Source organism: Cherax quadricarinatus, unplaced genomic scaffold (genome assembly GCF_038502225.1).
Source record: "Cherax quadricarinatus isolate ZL_2023a unplaced genomic scaffold, ASM3850222v1 Contig23, whole genome shotgun sequence".
Classification (NCBI taxonomy): Eukaryota; Metazoa; Arthropoda; class Malacostraca; order Decapoda; family Parastacidae; genus Cherax; species Cherax quadricarinatus.
Genome location: NW_027195049.1, coordinates 522,012 through 544,286, shown reverse-complemented (window position 1 = coordinate 544,286; position 22,275 = coordinate 522,012). Strand labels below are relative to the sequence as shown.

The 22,275-nt window shown below is 40.4% G+C and overlaps 1 long non-coding RNA gene across 1 annotated transcript; it reads left to right on the top strand.

Annotated features, from left to right (window-relative positions):
- The first annotated feature begins 1,251 nt into the window (after window positions 1-1,251).
- LOC138851150 (uncharacterized) lies at window positions 1,252-15,907 on the top strand. The gene is made up of 3 exons (XR_011391018.1): window positions 1,252-1,624; window positions 4,041-4,177; window positions 11,500-15,907. It is a non-coding gene; the product is annotated as an uncharacterized lncRNA (long non-coding RNA).
- Window positions 15,908-22,275: the final 6,368 nt, after the last annotated feature.

Sequence of the window (22,275 nt, the reverse complement as noted above, 5' to 3'; positions counted from 1 at the left end):
CCTACTCACAAGGTCATTGTCCTGCTCACAAGGTCATTGTCCTGCTCACAAGGAGTGTAGTTGCTGCTTGCTGCCTGTCTTGCGGTGTAGAAGCTCACTTCTTGCTGTTCTTGGAGTGGAAATACTTTGACACTATTGGCCTTGTCTACAACAGTAAGGCAACCCACATCCCTGCAGTGTTGAAGGCTGTTGAAATGATGGATCTGTCCAGGCTGGGTTCAGACGAGAGATAAGTCATCTTGCTCTGTTCTCTTTTCTGTCAAGAAATCACAGATGAGACATGGGGCAGGCAATCCAAGAAAGTGGAGTATACTCAAGGTGTACGCAGTCTTGCCTCGTAAAGAGTCTTGCGGCCTCTACTGTTTAGAGTCAAATTTTACCCCAAGGATATCAACCTCATCTCAGGGTACCAACACTCTCCCATTCATTCTTACCGCTGCTCCAGCATTACTATCACGGTGCCTAGAGACCATCATCTGTGTTTTCTTAGAAGCAAATGCAACCTGCCATCATTTTTCCTAGGCTAATATAGCTGTAAGCTGGTGATTGATTTAATGTAGAGCAGCTAGCATTTCCTCTCCTGGATAAGTGAATGTTAGAGTACAGTGATCTCTATATGCATGGGATTCTAGAATGAGCTGAAGGTCATTGAAATAAACATTCCATAACAATAGCATAAGCACACTTCCCTGTGATACACTGGCACTAGTAGTGTGTCTTGTTGACTCTGTTCCACTCAGAACTACACTTAGAGATATACCTTGGAGGTAATCAATGAGAAGACATAGTGTAGATCTAGCTGGTGACTCCTAGTGCTTGCAGTTTTGCCAAGAGTCCCTGGTGCCATACTCGGTGGAAATGTAGCAATGTCCAGTGTTACTACACAGCTGAGTGTGGATTCATCTAGCGACTGGCTCCACTTAGTGGAGAAGTTTAACAACAGATCAGCAGACGAGTAACCTTTTCTGAAGCCATATTGACGGTCACAAGGAAGTGAATGGTAGTGGAAAAACTCATCCTCATTCGTTGTGAGGTTATTGTCTCAGGAATCTTGCCAGTGATTAATAAAACTGACACAAGTCTGTGGTTGTTGATTTCCATTCTGCTCTTCCTTTTGTGAACAGAGAAGGCCATTTGCACTACTAGGCACTGCTAATAGATGTGAGTTAGAGGTGCTGCTAGCTGGTCTGCACATCTACTCAGCAATCTTGGACCCACAGCCTTTTTCTTCCTCTCTGTCTGCCTATACTTACCTATTTGTATTTCTCAGTTCCTTACATACAGACTTAGTGCCTATTTTGAATATAATAATAGTAATAATAATAGTAATAATCCACAAAATAAAATTTAGACTCATTCCCCTCGGTGTCCACTGATAGACATACTGTGGTCTCTAAATAGATAATCATGTACAAAAAAAACCACATACTAATTATTATTATTATGATAATGAAGATGATGTTGCTTATTACAGAGAGGTTCACCATCACTGCCACACAGGATGCTGGCCATCTGTGACGTCTCAGCAGATCCTGGAGGATCTAGAGAGTTCGTGACAAAGTGTACCACCATTGACAACGCCCTTCTGTCTCTACGACGCCGACCAGTATAAAGACACTAACAGGTACACAAGTAAAGATAGTGAGAGAAATAACGACAGACAGAGTTAGTGGCTTTCTTTGTACTTAACAATATTCTATAACATGTAAATCATACATTATGATTAATATTGTGGAACCCTGTTACAGCTTCAAGGGCCCCAGGGTACTGGTGTGCAGCATAGACATTATGCCCACACAGCTGCCCAGGGAAGGCTACTGCAGTACAGGAGGGCCCCACTTATACAACAGGTTAGGTTCCAGACTACTGCAGTACAGGAACGCCCCACTTATACAACAGGTTAGGTTCCAGACTACTGCAGTACAGGAGGGCCCCACTTATACAACAGGTTAGGTTCCAGGCTACTGCAGTACAGGAGGGCCGCACTTATACAACAGGTTAGGTTCCAGGCTACTGCAGTACAGGAGAGCCCCACTTATACAACAGGTTAGGTTCCAGGCTACTGCAGTACAGGAGGGCCCCACTTATACAACAGGTTAGGTTCCAGGCTACTGCAGTACAGGAGGGCCCCACTTATACAACAGGTTAGATTCCAGGTTACTGCAGTACAGGAGGGCCCACTTACACAACAGGTTAGGTTCCAGACTACTGCAGTACAGGAACGCCCCACTTATACAACAGGTTAGGTTCCAGACTACTGCAGTACAGGAGGGCCCCACTTATACAACAGGTTAGGTTCCAGGCTACTGCAGTACAGGAGGGCCCCACTTATACAACAGGTTAGGTTCCAGGCTACTGCAGTACAGGAGGGCCCACTTATACAACAGGTTAGGTTCCAGGCTACTGCAGTACAGGAGGGCCCACTTATACAACAGGTTAGGTTCCAGGCTACTGCAGTACAGGAAGGCCCCACTTATACAACAGGTTAGGTTCCAGGCTACTGCAGTACAGGAAGGCCCCACTTATACAACAGGTTAGGTTCCAGGCTACTGCAGTACAGGAAGGCCCCACTTATACAACAGGTTAGGTTCCAGGCTACTGCAGTACAGGAAGGCCCCACTTATACAACAGGTTAGGTTCCAGGCTACTGCAGTACAGGAAGGCCCCACTTATACAACAGGTTAGGTTCCAGGCTACTGCAGTACAGGAGGGCCCCACTTATACAACAGGTTAGGTTCCAGGCTACTGCAGTACAGGAGGGCCCACTTATACAACAGGTTAGGTTCCAGGCTACTGCAGTACAGGAAGGCCCCACTTATACAACAGGTTAGGTTCCAGACTACTGCAGTACAGGAGGGCCCACTTATACAACAGGTTAGGTTCCAGAATACTGCAGTACAGGAAGGCCCCACTTATACAACAGGTTAGGTTCCAGACTACTGCAGTACAGGAAGGCCCCACTTATAATACAGGTTAGGTTTCAGGCTACTGCAGTACAGGAAGGCCCCACTTATACAACAGGTTAGGTTCCAGGCTACTGCAGTACAGGAAGGCCCCACTTATACAACAGGTTAGGTTCCAGGCTACTGCAGTACAGGAAGGCCCCACTTATACAACAGGTTAGGTTCCAGGCTACTGCAGTACAGGAAGGCCCCACTTATACAACAGGTTAGGTTCCAGGCTACTGCAGTACAGGAAGGCCCCACTTATACAACAGGTTAGGTTCCAGGCTACTGCAGTACAGGAGGGCCCCACTTATACAACAGGTTAGGTTCCAGGCTACTGCAGTACAGGAGGGCCCACTTATACAACAGGTTAGGTTCCAGGCTACTGCAGTACAGGAGGGCCCCACTTATACAACAGGTTAGGTTCCAGACTACTGCAGTACAGGAGGGCCCCACTTACACAACAGGTTAGGTTCCAGACTACTGCAGTACATGAGAGCCCCACTTATACAACAGGTTAGGTTCCAGGCTACTGCAGTACAGGAAGGCCCCACTTATACAACAGGTTAGGTTCCAGGCTACTGCAGTGTACTATATTAGGTATACAGTAGAATACATACTTCAGTGCTTTTTCCACTTATTTTTTGTTTTGTTTTACGTTTTTCTGATGTAAGATACTTGGAAAATTCCCCCTATTAGTTCATTATGTTGAAACTTGACTGTATGTCAGAAATGTTCTCAACATGAGCCTCTGGTAAGACCCTTGTGTTTTTTCTTGTTTTTTCTAAAGAAGGAGAATAATAAATCAAAATACTGTGGCTGAAACAATATGCCAGTAACCTGCACTTAGTGGAGGAGCCTTATGACAAAGCTTTGATCGCGTCTTGATTATTGACAATAATGCAGGATGGACCATCATAATGTTTCTCTCCTGTATGTGACCTTTTTCTATATTTTTTTTAAATTTCTCTGATGAAAGATCCCCCAAAATTCTGAAATGCTTTTGCCAACCATTTTTCCATTTCTAAGAAATGTTTTGAAATTTGGCTTTCACTTGTGTTATCAAATTCTGTCATAGTGGTTGTTATGTTACAGCATGCATCGTGGCCAGCAGAAGTGAGGGAGAGAAACTATCTCAAAACATTCACAGCATCACCTTCCCACCAGGACAAGATGCATCAGCATGGAGGAAACTCTACAAGCCTTGTTCATCCCAGAGACTCTTCATGCCCGTACGTACTCTTCACGAACGAATTTACGTGCTCTTTGTGCTCATATGTACTCTTCATAAATTTACGTGCTCTTCATGCTTGTACGTACTCTTCATAAATTGACGTGCTCTTCACTCTTGTGCATACTCTTCACGAAAGTACGTACGTACGTTATCATTTTATGTTGGTAGATATAAATTTATATGTACTAGTTTATTTCAACATGATGCAGTGTTGATACAGAAATAGGTGACACTGGAGTCTGTGTTTAAGGCCATGGTTATGCAGAGTACAAGTGAAGCCTAGTGTAGACATTTCACAGGTGGTCTTTTGCTGCTTGTGAAAGAATGGAGATTAATCCATAGAACCAATGCTCACAGGTTGTAGATTGGTAGCAGCCATCGAGGGAGGAACTACCATCCTGTCAGACAACTGTGAAATAGAATCTCATTCAGTTTGCACTGGCCACACAGCCCGGTGCATTCGGTCTCTTTTCTCTCGTCGAAGTTCATCGGTTCGAACCTGTCCTGTCGCATTGATTAGTAATTTTAAAATGTTAAAAATATGTAAAGTTATTTTTGGGAGCTGATGAGCTGTTGGAGTGTGAGCAGGGTAATATTTTGTGAAGGGTTTCATAGAAACTGGTTAACCGGACTTTAAGTCCTGGAGGTGGGAACCACATTTCCTGCACTTAATTTGAAGGAGGGGTTTGGGATGTTGACCGTTTGGAGTGACATGTAAACTGCCATTTCCGAGCGCCTCGGCAAAGGCAGCGATTATGCGTGAATGATGGTGAAAGTGTCGAATGATGGTGAAAGTATTTTTCTCTCTTGGATCACCCTGCCTTGGTGGGACATGGCTGACATGTTAAAAAAAAAATCAAGGTCAAATTTCCACACGATGCAACGTTTGTATAGAGACAGGCAACATTTGATTCTGCACGGAGAAAACCCATGGTTATACAAAGTAGTATTTTGGGCAAGCTTAAGCCTGACTTAAGACTACAGTAGCAATTATTATTATTTGCTTATGTTCATGGACAAAAAAAGGTATACAAAAAACAAATTAAGGCATTACAACTAAGGTTGGATTGATGTTCTGCACTTTGTCTCATGAACAGGTAAAATGACAGGTGTGTCTTGTGTACTTTGTCTCATGAACAGGTAAAATGACAGGTGTGTCTTGTGTACTTTGTCTCATGAACAGGTAAAATGACAGGTGTGTCTTGTGTACTTTGTCTCATGAACAGGTAAAATGACAGGTGTGTATTGCAAACCTCTGCTTACATTCACTACATTCACAGGCCCGGTGGCCTGGTGGCTAAAGCTCCCGCTTCACACACGGAGGGCCCGGGTTCGATTCCCGGCGGGTGGAAACATTTCGACACGTTTCCTTACACCTGTTGTCCTGTTCACCTAGCAGCAAATAGGTACCTGGGTGTTAGTCGACTGGTGTGGGTCGCATCCTGGGGGACATGATTAAGGACCCCAATGGAAATAAGTTAGACAGTCCTCGATGATGCACTGACTTTCTTGGGTTATCCTGGGTGGCTAACCCTCCGGGGTTAAAAATCCGAACGAAATCTTATCTTATCTTATCTTATCTTCAAGCTAGGAAGCCTGGTCTGAGACTGGCCATGGGGAAGGTAATAAACAGAACCATTAAAATATTTGTTCCCCCTTGGCATCAGACCCGATTACCTTCCATTCTCTAAGGTCCATATGACCCATGCAGGTTAAGTATGTACTTTGCAATGAATGTAATAGCCCGCATGGAATAAATAAGACAAAATATAAGAATAGTGCAACATAAACATAATAAATACTTTAACTGGAGGTGTACATATACTGTCTACCATTCTTACTGTTTTTGTCTCTGGTAAGATTTCCTTTGTCTTATGAATAGCATACATATATTTTGCCTCAGTGCAGTGGTCTTTTTCAGGAGTCTGCTGAAGAGGACCTCAGTAACACACTAAAAATATAGGGCATTTCTTATTTTTATTTTTGTGTCTGTGTGTGTTTCTTTGCATTGTGAAGTACCCTCTAAGTGGATATTTTGAAGGGCTTTTGATTTAAGGAATTGAAACAACCCTCCACTATTTTGTATAAAGTCCAATTACATGCTATTCGTCAGTTACTGAATAACCTCTGGAGGCTTAGCGATTCTCCATGGGAATAATACATGTAGCCAACTCCCAGTGGCAACAAGTTTTTAATTAAAAATGTAGCTGCAGAGGTTGGCGAACGAGTTTGTTAGGGCACGTAAAAGAAGGAAATTAAAAGTGAACGTCTCAGTAGTACCATACAGGTAACCAGTTACCAGTGTTAGTAGTGACTCACTACCAACCGTCTGTGTGAAACACTCGTTATTCACTGTTGCAGCTGACCATGGCACGTTTTTGAATGCCGCTCGCCCATCTCTGCTCCCTCACTCTAGACTGCCTCACGAATGATGTCTAAGGGTGAGCGGCATTCAAAAACATGCAAGGTCAGGTGCAACAATGAATAACAAGTGATTCACACAGACAGTTGTTAGTGAGTCATTACTGACACTGGTAACTGGTTACTGGTACTACTGAGAAATGTAGGAAAGAGCAAGGTGATAAGGATAACAAAAGTTTAGGTAATTAATAAGTGGATATCAGATTTGAGGGAAAGAGTGTGGAAGAGGAGGTGAATGTATTCAGAAATTTGGGAGTGGACTTGTAAGTGGAAGACGACGCTAATCGTAGAAATGACAAAGGTAAAGAGGTGAGTGGTGCACTGAGGAATGTGCGGAGACAAAGAACTTTGTACGTGGAAGCAAAGAGGGAAATGTACGAGGGTATTTTCATACCGACACTCGTATACGGGCATGAAGCAACGGTCGTGAATGCTGCAACAAGGAGAAGGGCAGAGGCAGTGGAGATGTCATGTCTGAGGTCAATGTGTGGTGAATATAATGCAGAGGGCATATAAATTTGCAGTGGAAGGAAGGTGGAGGTAGGGGTTGGCCTAGGAAACGTTGGAGGGAGGGGGTTAGCAGGTTTTTGTGTGTGAGGGGTTTGGACTTGCACCATGCACGCGCGAGCGTGTTAGATAGCAACTGGAGACGAATGGTTTTTATGGTTTGACTTGTCGTTGGAATGTGAGCAAAGTAACATTTGTGAAGGGGTTCAGTAAAACCGGTTAGCTGGACTCGAGTCCTGGAGGTGGAAAGTACAGTGTCTGTACTCTGAAGGAGGGGTGTTGATATGTTGCTGTTTTTTAAACTGCAGTGTAGGCAAGACAGGGATGGCGTGAAGAACGACGAAAGCGCTTCATTTCTTTCGGGTCACCCTGCCTCTGGAAACAGCCACTATGTTAATATAAAAAAATAGAAGTTAATAGTAGTTACTGAGTAAATAAATAAGGTATAATAAAGGGCTGTTTTATGCAGAAAAAAGGTTTTATATATAGATGTTGAAAATATTTTTTTTTTTTTTCCAACAAGTCGGTCATCTCCCACCGAGGCAGGGTGACCCAAAAAAGAAAGAAAATCCCCAAAAAGAAAATACTTTCATCATCATTCAACACTTTCACCACACTCACACATTATCACTGTTTTTGCAGAGGTGCTCAGGATACAACAGTTTAGAAGCATATACGTATAAAGATACACAACATATCCCTCCAAACTGCCAATATCCCAAACCCCTCCTTTAAAGTGCAGGCATTGTACTTCCCATTTCCAGGACTCAAGTCCGACTATATGAAAATAACCGGTTTCCCTGAATCCCTTCTTATGTAATAATTATAGTATTAATAATAATAGTAAAATAATAATGATTTTTATAATTTTACAAGACGGTACATACGTAAGTGTTAGTCAAGTGTCAACAGCTTGGTTATTCCATTAATGAAAATAGTTATAGGTTTTGTTATATTCTACTTTTCATAGTACAGCAATTAAAATGTGATATAGTACGTGATTTTATTTTTACATAAAGTAAATAGTTCATTAATTGCAGGTGTAAATTCAGGTGTAACGATCATGAATTTAACCCGATTATGCAAATTTGGCCGGGAGGAATACGTGGTTCCAATTTACAAACACATACTACAAGCAAGCTATTACCTGGGGAGATCAAGATTTTTATTTTTTTTTTTTTTTTTCAACAAGTCGGCCGTCTCCCACCGAGGCAGGGTGACCCAAAAAAGAAAGAAAATCCCCAAAAAGAAAATACTTTCATCATCATTCAACACTTTCACCACACTCACACATTATCACTGTTTTTGCAGAGGTGCTCAGAATACAACAGTCTAGAAGCATACACATATAAAGATACACAACATATCCCTCCAAACTGCCAATATCCCAAACCCCTCCTTTAAAGTGCAGGCATTGTACTTCCCATTTCCAGGACTCAAGTCCGACTATATGATATCAAGATATCATCAATATTATCTTTCACTATCATCCAGGTAAGATCTTCACACTGTATTCCATTGTGAGTGAATATAATTTTAATATACTGTACAAGTAAGTGTAGGCGAGTGGTTGTGACCCAACACGCTATTGAAAATATCTAATACAATATGTACAGGTATCATACAGATTACAAGTTGAAGAATGCATATACAGTGGTCCCTTGTTTTTTGTAATTAATCCCTTATCAATTTTGATAACAAAATTGAAGATTTTTTTTATTCACTTTCTCCATAAGAAATAATGTCAATCTAATTAATTTGTTCCAGACACCCAGAAGTATCAACAACAATTTTTTTTTTTTACGTTAAAGATAGATTTACATGCACAAAACAATGAACATTGAACATGACAGATACCTTTATTGAAGGTTGTTGTTGTTGTTGTTGTTGATGATGAATGGAAGACAGAGAAGAGTTGAGAGGGAAGAGAGGTTATTGTTTGGAAGGGGAATCCCCCTCCATAAGGACTAGGTCATTTCAGGGGTTATTTCCCTAGCTTAAATATAGATTTACGTGCAGAAAAGAGTGCCAAATAAATGTAAAGCAGTAATAAAATGAATAAATGAACATTTAACATCACACTTATCTTTTATTCAATTCAATTCAAACTTTATTCTCTATAAGGATTACAATGCTGAGTTTACAGAATTTGGTTATTGTGTGGTTTACATGTAGTAAAATAATGATTACAGAGTGTACCACTAGAACACCTAGCATGGCTAGGCATTACAGAGTGTATCACTAGAACACCTAGCATGGCTAGGCATTACAGAGTGTACCACTAGAACACCTAGCATGGCTAGGCATTACAGAGTGTACCACTAGAACGCCTAGCATGGCTAGGCATTTCGGGCAGACTTATATTAAATCTTAGGTTTAAAATGTTAAAGAATTATGAGATAAGTTGGTATTATGGCTAAGTGACTAAATACTAGTTGTGAGTTTAGCAATGTGAATGCTTTTGTTTTGGCACTATACATAGTTTCAGTATTGGAGTATCACAGGCCAACTTTTGACTAGTTAAGATTCATTATTTTGAGATTGAGATTGATATTTCTGTTTATGGTCAAATGGGTGAGTGAGTGTAAGTGTGAACCACCAGGTGGTATTCGTATTATTAGTTGACAGGGTGTATCAGGGAGATAAGATGTTTTCTGATGGTAGTTTTGAAGGTGATGAATGTGTCTGCAGTTTTGGAATTTTCAGGTAGGGTGTTTATTGAAGATTTTTGTTGGTGTATGGCAGAGGGAGGGGAGGCAAGTTCATTGTCGGAGAATACGACACTAATATCAACTCTGAGGCTTATTTATATATCACAATTCAACTGATATGACATAATAAACAATATTAATAACATAGACACATGGAATATACTCTAGAATGAGTAAAATAAGCGATTACATATGATACGAGAGATGTTGTGTTGTTGTTGTTGGGTGTATAAGGGCCGTTAAGAGTAAGCCGTCTATAATGGTGGTGAAGCAGCAGCCAAGGTGGCAGTGTTTTCTGTAGCCCTGTATAACTCCAACAACATTGGAGGAGTTGGTAAATTGCTGAATCACTGAAGAAGGCACCTTCTACTACCATCACAACCACTACCACCCTCTACCACCATCACTACCACCCTCTACCAATATTACAACCGTTTCCACTGTACCAACACCACCACCACCTATGTATTTTCGTACAAACTTTTTCTTGAATTATACGTCTCTCGTATTCTTTACCAGAGGGCTGGCACTAGAAGCTTTCTTTGGAGCCATGGTGATTTATTTAGCGGTTGCAAGTGCTAACAGGAACGGAATATCGCGAAATGCATCGTGTGATCTCGCAGGATCATCCTCACTCACCGATAAACAGCGGCACACCAGCCGGGAACGGAATCCGAGGCGGCTCGGGTTCCTGCGTACGCGTCCCAGACAAAGGAATGTTTGCGAGCCGACATTTCAACGAGAATAACGTTACGGCTTTCGAGAGTTACGACCGTCGAGCCTTACAATTATCGAGGGACCACCGCACGTGCTAGCGACACGTTTTTAATCGTACTGTGTTATTTGTTACAATGGGAGGATAATTTGAAGAATCACTCATTCACTTGTGTACAGGTGGGCCCTACTTTACAGTGCTTCACTAATACAGTGGTTTTCAATTATAACCATTGTTCATTTATTCAGACTTGCTACAATAAATATATTCACCACTTACTATAAGCTAAGGATGAAAATATTTGAAGGTAAGTAATGTGTGTACTGTATATGTATTTTTTTTAGGCCTAGTTTTATTGCTCACTTAATATATGATAGTATAGACATGAAAGTTAAGACACATGTGCAACATCTGGATATCTTTATTGTAGATGTTTCGCCATCCAGTGGCTTTATCAATACAGATTCTAGGACATAATAGGAAGAGAGTAGAACTATATACAAAAGGCCGAGGGACTGATTACCTCATCTTTTGTATATAGTTCTACTGTCTTCCTATTATGTCCTAGAATCTGTATTGATAAAGCCACTGGATGGCGAAACGTCTACAATAAAGATATCCAGATGTTGCACGTGTGTCTTAACTTTCATATTGTCGGTATTTTATAGTATAGACATGTTGTCAGGCTTTTATATGCATTTTAAAGTAAAAAAAAAAAAGGAGTATGTTTGAATTTGCCGATATTTTTGCTTTACAGCAGTAGCCTGGAACCTAACCTGATGTATAAGTGGGGCTGTCTGGTACTTGACAGTGTGAATGTCTATCCAAACCATAACTCCCCCACCTGTCCATTGAAACATAAAATCCAGTTTATATAACATTTGAATTTTTGCTCTCATTGAAAAATTACTGCTCTGTATAATGTTAATTATAGATGCTGTAGTTTGTCATTCATATTTTTTTCAGACAAGTTGTATGTTTATGGATGCGAATACAATCTTGGCCCCGACTAATGCACGTACACGAGCATATGGAAGGCAGCAGAGAAGCGAGGCATCTTTGTTCTTCACGGTAACTGCGGCACTTTCCACAGCATCAAGCAGCCAGCCAGCCAGCTTCAGGGGTGTTTATCAAGCTTGGGAAGAGGTGAGAAGAAACCAGAAATATCAAGTATTTTTTTGTATTTCTACTGGTAATAAGCACTCTGACCTTACAAGTCTGATGCCTATTTTTAATATGGCTTCTCCTCACTTAACGACCGAGTAACGGCAAAGTCAAAGGCCCAAGACCCCGTCGGTAAATGATTTGTCGCCAATCGAGGAATCACCCCTCACTGACACTTGAAAAGTGTCACTGCCCAAAATTGAAACATTCAGTTTTACGTTTGCCGGGAAATTCCTCTCGATCCGTTTTTATCGACAGTAATACAATGCGAAATAGGTCGACAATTTACTTCCGAGATATTCCAGGAGATGCGTGCATGGCCAATTGCGTGGGAAAATAATTTGTTTGAGAAAAATGCACTTTTTCAGTCTTTGCATAGGGTAAGAATGAGTTTGTATTGCTACCCTCGAGGCATGTAATGTTTTTTGTTATGGTGAAGGTTATTTTGTTTTATCCTGGTTTTCTAACGTTCAATACCTCTCTATGTAATGTCAGTTTTTATTCATTTGGATGTCTTTATCGTGCTTGTACATTATTTTTGTTATACCTATGATGGGTAGATAATGTTTATTGAGGATAATAGTATAATTATACAATATTTTATAGTGCTGTGAGCTTACGCATTTGTACATGATGGTGAAGCACGAGTTACTGAGAGAAATTGCTGGTGCCTTGTCCCTGTCTCTCTCATGCAGCCTAGCACGCCCTCTAATAGTTCTCCATACATGTCAGTTTTTATTTATTCGGGCGTCTCTATCACTCTAACGTTGCCCAGTTATTACGGCTGGAAATCCCGTCGATGGTTTCACCGGCTCTCTCACTCTATCTCTATCCTTCAAGATAGTGGGAATGGTAGAATGTGCCAGCTTCAAGTCATTAGCTATCACTTGTAATTTCTAACCAGCTTCATACTCTTCTAGAATCTTCATTTTCACCTCGAGCTCGAGAGTGTTTGTTTCTTGGCACTTGTTTGAGGTGAAGTCCAGATGTTCCTTTTTGCTGACATCTTGTATTATGGGATGCATATAAAGTGCAATTTTGTACAAATATGTAGTCTTGGAGACAGTGAAAGCTAATATACGGAGTGGCTATAGGAAGGAGACCAAGATATTTGACACTGAGACGCTGCACTGCCTGTTTCCACATCCCAAGTTCTCATATGGCTTAAGATCCTAATAATAATAATAATAATAAAATAGTTCTACAGTGTACTACTACTAATAATAATGATAATCATAAAAATAATAATTGCTGAGGAGTGGGTTGAATGTCATACGTATTTTGTACAGGTTTGGTAGCTCACATTTAAAACACTCCAGAGTGATTATTAATTTTTTTTTTTTTCAACCATTCGACCATCTCCCATGGAGGCAGGGTGACCCAAAAAAGAAAGAAAATCCCCAATAAGAAAATACTTTGATCATCATTCAACATTTTCAGCTCACATATAATCACTGTTTTTGCAGAGGTGCTCAGAATACAACAGTTTAGAAGCATATATGTATAAAGATACACAACATATTCTTCCAAACTGCCAATATCCCAAACCACCCCTCCTTTAAAGTGCAGGCATTGTATTTGCCATTTCCAGGACTCAAGTCTAGGTATATAAAAACAACTGGTTTCCCTGAATCCCTTCAGTAAATATTACCCTGCTGACACTCCAACAAACAGCTTGTCAGGTCCCAAGTACCATTCGTCTCCATTCACTCGTATCTAACACGCTCACGCACGCTTGCCGGAAGTCCAAGCCCCTCGCCCAGAAAACCTCCTTTACCCCGTCCCTCCAACCTTTTCGAGGACGACCCCTACCCCCCACCTTCCTTCCCCTACAGATTTATACGCTCTCCATGTCATTGTACTTTGATCCATTCTCTCTAAATGACCAAACCACCTCAACAATCCTTCTTCAGTCCTCTGAGTAATACTTTTATTAACTCCACACTTTGTTGTAATTTCCACACACTGAATTTTCTGTATAATATTCACAACACACATTACTTTTAGACAGGACATGTCCACTCCCCCCAACTGCCTCCTCACTGCAGCATTTACAACCCAAGCTTCACACCCATATAAGAGTGTTGGTACTACTATAATTTCATACATTCCCTTCTTTGCCTCCATCGATGACATGTTTTGTCTCCACATACTTGTCAATGCACCACTCACCTTTTTTCGTTTATCAATTCTACAATTAGCCTCATACTTCATAAATTCATTTGCTGACATGTCAACTCCCAAATATCTGAAAGGATTCACTTCTTCCATACTCCTCCTCCCAATTTAATGTCCAGTTTTTCTTTATGTAAATCATTTGATACCCTCATCACCTTACTCTTTTCTATGTTCACTTTCAACTTTGTACCTTTACCCACACTCCCAAACTTGTCCAGTAACCTTTGCAATTTTTGTTTAGAATCTCCCATAAGCACAGTATCATCAGCAAAAAGTAACTATGTTAATTCCCATTTTGTATTTGATTCCCTATAATTTAATCCCACCCCACTCTCCTGAACACCCTAGCATTTACTTGTTTTACAACCTCATTTAGAGTACATAGGAAAGAGGGAAATTATTTCCCAGTAAAAGTAGGCCTTAGACAAGGATGTGTGATGTCACCGTGGTTGTTTAATATATTTATAGATGGGGTTGTAAGAGAAGTAAATGCGAGGGTCTTGACAAGAGGCGTGGAGTTAAAAGATAAAGAATCACACACAAAGTGGGAGTTGTCACAGCTGCTCTTTGCTGATGACACTGTGCTCTTGGGAGTTTCTGAAGAGAAGTTGCAGAGATTGGTGGATGAATTTGGTAGGGTGTGCAAAAGAAGAAAATTAAAAGTGAATACAGGAAAGAATAAGGTTATGAGGATAACAAAAAGATTAGGTGATGAAAGATTGGATATCAGATTGGAGGGAGAGAGTATGGAGGATGTGAATGTATTCGGATATTTGGGAGTGGACGTGTCAGCGGATGGGTCTATGAAGGATGAGGTGAATCATAGAATTGATGAGGGGAAAAGGGTGAGTGGTGCACTTAGGAGTCTGTGGAGACAAAGAACTTTGTCCTTGGAGGCAAAGAGGGGAATGTATGAGAGTATAGTTTTACCAACACTCTTATATGGGTGTGAAGCATGGGTGATGAATGTTGCAGCTAGGAGAAGGCTGGAGGCAGTGGAGATGTCATGTCTGAGGGCAATGTGTGGTGTGAATATAATGCAGAGAATTCGTAGTTTGGAAGTTAGGAGGAGGTGTGGGATTACCAAAATTGTTGTCCAGAGGGCTGAGGAAGGGTTGTTGAGGTGGTTCGGACATGTAGAGAGAATGGAGCGAAACAGAATGACTTCAAGAGTGTATCAATCTGTAGTGGAAGGAAGGCGGGGTAGGGGTCGGCCTAGGAAAGGTTGGAGGGAGGGGGTAAAGGAGGTTTTGTGTGCGAGGGGCTTGGACTTCCAGCAGGCGTGCGTGAGCGTGTTTGATAGGAGTGAATGGAGACGAATTGTTTTTAATACTTGACGTGGTGTTGGAGTGTGAGCAAAGTAACATTTATGAAGGGGTTCAGGGAAACCGGCAGGCCGGACTTGAGTCCTGGAGATGGGAAGTACAGTGCCTGCACTCTGAAGGAGGGGTGTTAATGTTGCAGTTTAAAAACTGTAGTGTAAAGCACCCTTCTGGCAAGACAGTGATGGAGTGAATGATGGTGAAAGTTTTTCTTTTTCGGGCCACCCTGCCTTGGTGGGAATCGGCCAGTGTGATAATAAAAAAAAATAAAAAAATATTTATAAATGTATTAAAGAACCTTGGTGGCATTAAACATCCCTGTCTACGATGTACTTTTAGTGGGAAGTAGTCTCCCTCTCTTCTACACACACTAATGTGAGCCTCACTATCCTCATAAAAACTTTATACAGCATTTAGTAACTTTCCACCTATTCCCTGTACTTGTAACATCTGCCACATTGATCCCCTATCCACTGTATCATATTCCTTTTCTAAATCCATAAATGTAATAAAAGCTTCCCTACCTTTATTTAAATACTGTTCACACATATGCTTGAAGGTAAACACTTGATGTACACATGCCCAACTAACTCTAAAAACCTTCTTGCTCATCTGGAATCCTACATTCTGTCTTACCTCTAATTCTTTCAATAATAACCCTACTGTACACAGGTCTCCCTCAACATTTGCAAGGGTTAGGGAATCAAGAGCCCCGCGAATTTTGAAAAACTACGAATGTTTGGTGCCCAATATATTGCAGGGAAATCTAATACGATAGTACTTCCTTAACCTATTGAACCACGAACAATCATAAAACACACAAGAATGTCATTAAACACACGAGAACGTGTCGTTCCTCGGTGACGAACAACACCAAGGAAGGTAAGAATGTTGTTGTTGTTGTTGGGGGGGGGGATAGGCAGGTTAGGTACATGAATAGGGTGTTTGCTTGAAGGACAGGAGTAGGAAACAGAGGTTTTGCTTTTCTGGAGCTGGGATGGAGGATATTGTTAGCCGTCTGGATGACATCACGAGAGGGGGATGGGAGCAATGCTATTATCTGTCTCGGTGCTGGAGGCAACGATGTTGGCAGATGTAGGAGTGAGGACCTGATTAGCAGGTATAGGTCAGCAATAGAGATAATTAGGAGGAAGGGTGGGAACCCTGTCATATGTGGTATTCTGCCAAGGAGGGGAGTTGGAAATGAATGGTTGTCCAGGGCAATTGGTGTCAGTTGCTGGCTGGACAAATACTGTAAGGAAAACGCAGTAACATTCATTGACAACTGGGACCTCTTGTATGGCAGAAATGATGTGTATGGCAGGGATGGGGTTCACTTATCTAGGTGTGGGGTGGGAGCACTGGCAACTGCAGTGGAGGGAGCTGTTAGGACTTTAAACTAGGAATAGTTAGTGGTACGGGTTTTGGCGGGAAAACAGTGAAGTCCCAGCGCAGTAATACGAGTACGTACTATGAGAAGTAGTAATAGGCAAAATGAGGTGGATATTGGAAAGCCAGTGGCATTAGGTGACAAGGACAGTAATAGGTTTAGTGGAATAACAGAAAGGAGCAGGAAGGGTAAAGAGAAAGGAAGGTCCTTAAATATATACAGTGGACCCTCGAATTTCATCATCCCTTTTCTGTATGTAAAACTATAGTTATTCTCTGTAAAATGTATTTTTTGTTAATATTTCCCATAAGAAATAATGTAAATCCAATTAATCCATTCCAGATACCCAAAAATATTAACAAGAAATGCATTTTATAGAGAATAACTCTAGTTTTACATACAAAAAAGGGATGAGAAATTCGAGGGTCCACTGTATTATACAAATACTCGTAATGCTAGGAATAAGATGGACGAGTTGAGATTAGTTGGTAGTGCAGTTATCTGCCTTAACCGAGAAGCGGTTCAATGCGAAAAATCGGGACGTGCCTGCTGAATGTCACACACTACAGGGTTTTAAATTGTTCCAAGTAGACAGGAGTATTGGGAATGGGGGTAGGGTGGCACTGCATGTCCGAGATCGGTCGAACTGTCGCATAAAAACGGGTATTAGGTCTGAAGTAATACAGAGAGTCTGTTTGGATAGAATTTTCAGAGGGGCATGAGAAATTGATTTTAGGCATGATATACCATCTCCCAAACTTAGACAGGGACCAAGGGAGACTACTGTGGGAGGAAATTGTTCATTAAGGCCAAAAGGCATGATAACATAGTAATTCTAGGAGATTTTAACTGTAGACATATTGATTGGAATTTTTTAACTGGGAATTTAGAATCAAAAACTTGTTAGAAGTAGTTCAGGATTGTTTTTTGAAGCAGTTTGTGACAGAGCCTACAAGGGGAAATAACCTGCTTGACTTGGTTTTGGCAAACAAGGAAACCCCGGTTAATAATTTAGAAATTACAGAGGAACTCGGCACAAGCGATCACAAATCATTACCTTTAGCATTGAATGGAAGTGTGATAGTAGGGATAATTCAGGAATGATCCCAGATTTTCACTTAGCAGATTACAATGGGCTTAGAGAACACTTATCATCTGTGGACTGGAGTAACAAAGAGAGATATCAGTATGACAGCATTCTGAACACACTACATGCTGCCCAAAGGACGTTTATCCCATATAAGGAAATTAGATCGAATAGAGATGACTCCAAATGGATGAATAATAGGCTTTGATATCTTTTAGGACAGAAAAAGGAATTTATAGGCGTATCAAAAGAGGTGAGGGTCGTCTTATGAATCGGTACATTGACATTAAGAGGGAGATTAAAAAGGGGATAAGAAAAGCTAAACGGGACCATGAAATTAAAGTTGCTAGGGATTTGAAAAGTAACCCAAAAAGTTTTTTCCAGGTTTATAGAACAAAAGTTAGAGATAGATAGGTCCCCTGAAAAATAACTCTGGACATCTCACTGACAAGGAGAATGAAATGTGCTCTATTCTTCATAATTATTTTCTCTCAGTTTTCACTCAGGAAGACACTAACAGTATTCCAGTAATTAATTTTTATAGTGGGCCTGATGATGATAAATTATGCAATATCACAGTCATTAGCGAAATGGTTATCAAACAGATAGACCGGTTACGGCAAAATAAATCCTCGGGCCCTGATGAACTTTTTTCAAGGGTTCTTAAAGAGTGTAAAATGGAAGTTTGTGAACCACTGACTAATATTTTTTAATATTTCTCTTCAAACAGGTGTAGTGTCTGATATGTGGAAGATGGATAATGTAATTCCTATTTTTAAAGGAGGGGACAAGTCGTTACTGTCAAATTACCGCCCAATAAACCTAACTTGAATTGTAGGCAAATTACTAGAGTCAATTATAGCTGACAATATAAGAACCCATCTGGATAAGCACAGCTCGATTAACGATACTCGGCACGGATTCACGAGGGGCCGTTCCTGCCCAAGTAATATATTAACCTTCTTCAGTAAAGCTTTTGAGGTTGTCGATCACTATAAAGAATTCAGTATTGTATATTTAGATTTTAGTAAGACTTTTGATAGATTATTGCAACAGAGACTGTTAAAGAAAGTGGCAGCTCATGGCATTGGGGGAAAAGTGCTGTCATGGATCGAGTCATGGCTCACCAATAGGAAGCAGAGAGTATGCTTAAATGGGGTTAAATCCGAGTGGGGATCTGTAGCAAGTGGCGTACCACAGGGATCAGTCTTGGGCCCGTTGTTGTTTACAGTATACATCAATGGCTTTGAGGGAATTACTAGTGATGTGAGCAAATTTGCTGATGATGCAAAGATAGGTAGGATAATTGATTCCAATTTAGATGTTGGGAAACTTTTGTAGGATTTAGATGTTAAAAAAAATGTGACTTGTAATAAGCTTAGAGATCTCCAGTGAATACTAGAAAGGACTGCCCTTCTTAGATCCAGCCTGTTAGTGGGTTTTCGTAACAAGTAGTCAGTATCCTGGTCCAATTATCCATTAGAATTCAATAATAATTATTAGTGCTTCAGGATTACAACTGGTAGGCTACTAACTAAAGAAATTAAAATTTAATAAATTTATTAACAATCAAGATGTCTAGGAGTATATTATCAAATTAAAATAAATTAATCAGTTTAAACAAATTAATAATAATCACTTGTCTTGTGTACAGTAGTATTGTGCTGAAGGCACAAATCACATCTTTGTCTTAAGTACTGTCTGGTACCTTAACATTTAATAAGATATTACAAATATGTACAAGTATGTATGTGTGTAAGTGCTCTAAATAGTTCTCTATGTCTCACGACTCAACTAGACTTAAACCAGTGACTGACAAAGTCCTCACATAATCTAACTTCTTGACCACCCGGCAATCAGAACAGCTTGCTTGAACAATAAAACGACTGCTAAGCCGAACAACAATATAACAAGCAACTGCGACACAGGATCAGGATCAAGGAGATAATATAACGACACTAAGTAGGGACCATCTGCAGATCCTCCACAAAAGTCACCAAACTCCCATACTACTGAATCTAAGTTCAGCATAAGAAAATCCCCGACGGTGACAGTACACAGATACCAGTACAAGTTAGGTCAGAAGCTACAGTTGAGGACCTGAGTTGCTCAGAGTGTCTGTGCGACACACAACCTCAGTACAACGTCGAAAATCACTAAGTCTAGACAATGTTCTGTGAACAGAGTTCCACAGAACCTACAACAGTAAAGTGACCGAGACGATCTTTCAACAAGAGCCAATAAGGGAGAGTTAGGCACGTCTTGTCAGGAATACGTCCAACCACCAAGAGAGTCTAGCCCAGACTGACTACTCCAGGCGAGGTGTGAACACCCCCTTCCCCCTCAATCACGTGATTGCTCCGTGGACAGTTGCTGCCCAGCAACACCGAGAAGCCGGCAGAGTAATGAGCCAAGAGCGATAATTACAGTAGTTAGACAATCAAAACTTGAACTATGAGCACACAATAATATTATATGAATGTTACATCCTACCTAACAATATAACTAAGTCAAATAATAATACAAAGCAATATATTTACGATTTAGCTATTATTGCAAATATAAGCAATATAAAATTATATGAAAAGGTAATATATATTGTATACATTGTGACCCATTCAGGGGTTGCAACATTAGACAAACTCAGTTCATTGCCAGAAAAGTGGAAGATGCAGTTTAATGTAGGTATATGCAAGGTTCTGAAGCTTGGGAGTGTTGATAACCCTAGTATTAAAGAACATAAGAAAGGAGGAACACTGCAGCAGGTCTGTTGGCCTATACTAGGCAGATCCTTTACAATTTGTTGCACTAACAAAACATTTGCCCAATGTAATTTTCAATGCCACCCAAGAATTAAGCTCTGGTAACTCTATCCGCTCATGTGTCAATCCCACTCAAATGCAACCCGTCTCACTGAAGTATTTATCTAACCTAAATTTGAAACTACCTAAGATTTTAGCCTCAATAATGCAACTAGGTAGACTGTTGCACTTATCAACTACCCTATTTTTAAACCAATAATTTCCTATAGCCTTTCTAAATGTTAACTTGTCTATATTTGAATCCATTACTGCGGGTTCTCTCTTGGAGAGATATCCTCAAGACTTTATTTATACCCATCTTCCACTTGTATCATGTTTACCCTCATTCTTTGTCTTAACAAGTGAATGTAATTTAAGGGTCTTCCATCTTCGTTCACGAGGAAGATTTCTAATGCTACGTATTAATTTGGTCATTTTACGCTGAATGTTTTCTTTTTATTTATTTATTTATTTATAATTTGAGCACACATACGAATTTATGTGCATTCTGCAACGTGGAGACCAGAACTGAGCTGCATAATCTAGGCGAGGCCTTAATAATGGAGTATAAAGTTGTAATGTAGAGTCCAATGACTTTATGGAAACAGTTCAGGACTGTTTTCTGAAGCAGTGTGTAACAGAGCCTACCAGGAGTAATAATTTGCTAGACGTAGTCTTGCCAAATAGGGGAACATTCGTAAATAATCTGGAGATCACCGAAGAGCATGGCGCAAGTGATGACAGATCCATCACTTTTAGCGTTGACCAGGAATACAATGATAACCATAATATGGTAAAAATGCCGATTTTCGTTCTGCCGATTATAATGGACTCGGGGAACACCTGTCAAATCTCGATTGGGGTTATCTAGCTAATGATTTTATTGATGATGATCATACTTACGATTATGAAGGGATCTGCATTTATGATTTTTTTTCTTAATAATGTACACCATGATAAATTAGACACATGTGCAACTCATGTGTCTAATTTATCAACATGTCGGTTCTCTGAACCATTCATCTACAAATGTACACCATGCTCAGAGTATATATACATTCCCCAGAGAGAAATTAGGTCTAATAATAATGATCCGAAATGGATTAACAGGAGGCTGAAGCATCTATTAGGGGAGAAAAGGGGAATTTATAGGTGCATCAGAAGAGGAGAGGTTAACCTTACTGACCAATATGTTCAGCTTAAAAGAGAAGTAAAAAAGGGGATTAGGAAGGTTAAACGTGACTATGAAATTAGAGTTGCTAATGAATCAAAGACTAATCTAAAGGGGTTCTTTCAAGTGTATAGGACAAAGGTGAAGGAAAAAGTAGGACCTCTGAAAATTGGGAATGGACAGCCAACGGATAACGAACTGGAAATGCGTTCCTTATTTAACGAGTCTTCTTTGTCAGTTTTTACACAAGAAGTTGTAAAGGAGATTTCAGTAATTAACAATTATTTAGTTCCCGATGAATTTAGATTAACTAATATTAGTGTCATGAGAGACATGGTAATTAAAGAGATAGATAAACTGGAGTAAGATAAGTCCCTGGGACCCGACGAGTCGTTTTCCAGGGTACTTAAGGAATGCAAGATGGAGCTCTTTCAGGCATTAACGAGTGTTTGAAGATGAATGGTTCAGAGAACCGACATGTTGATAAATTAGACACATGTGCAACTCTTGGGTATCTTTATTGAGGAAACCTTTTGCCACACAGTGGCTTCATCAGTCCATACAAAGGAGAATCTTGAAGAACAGGAGGAGAATGAGGTAATCAGTCCCTCAACTTTGAGTCGATGTGG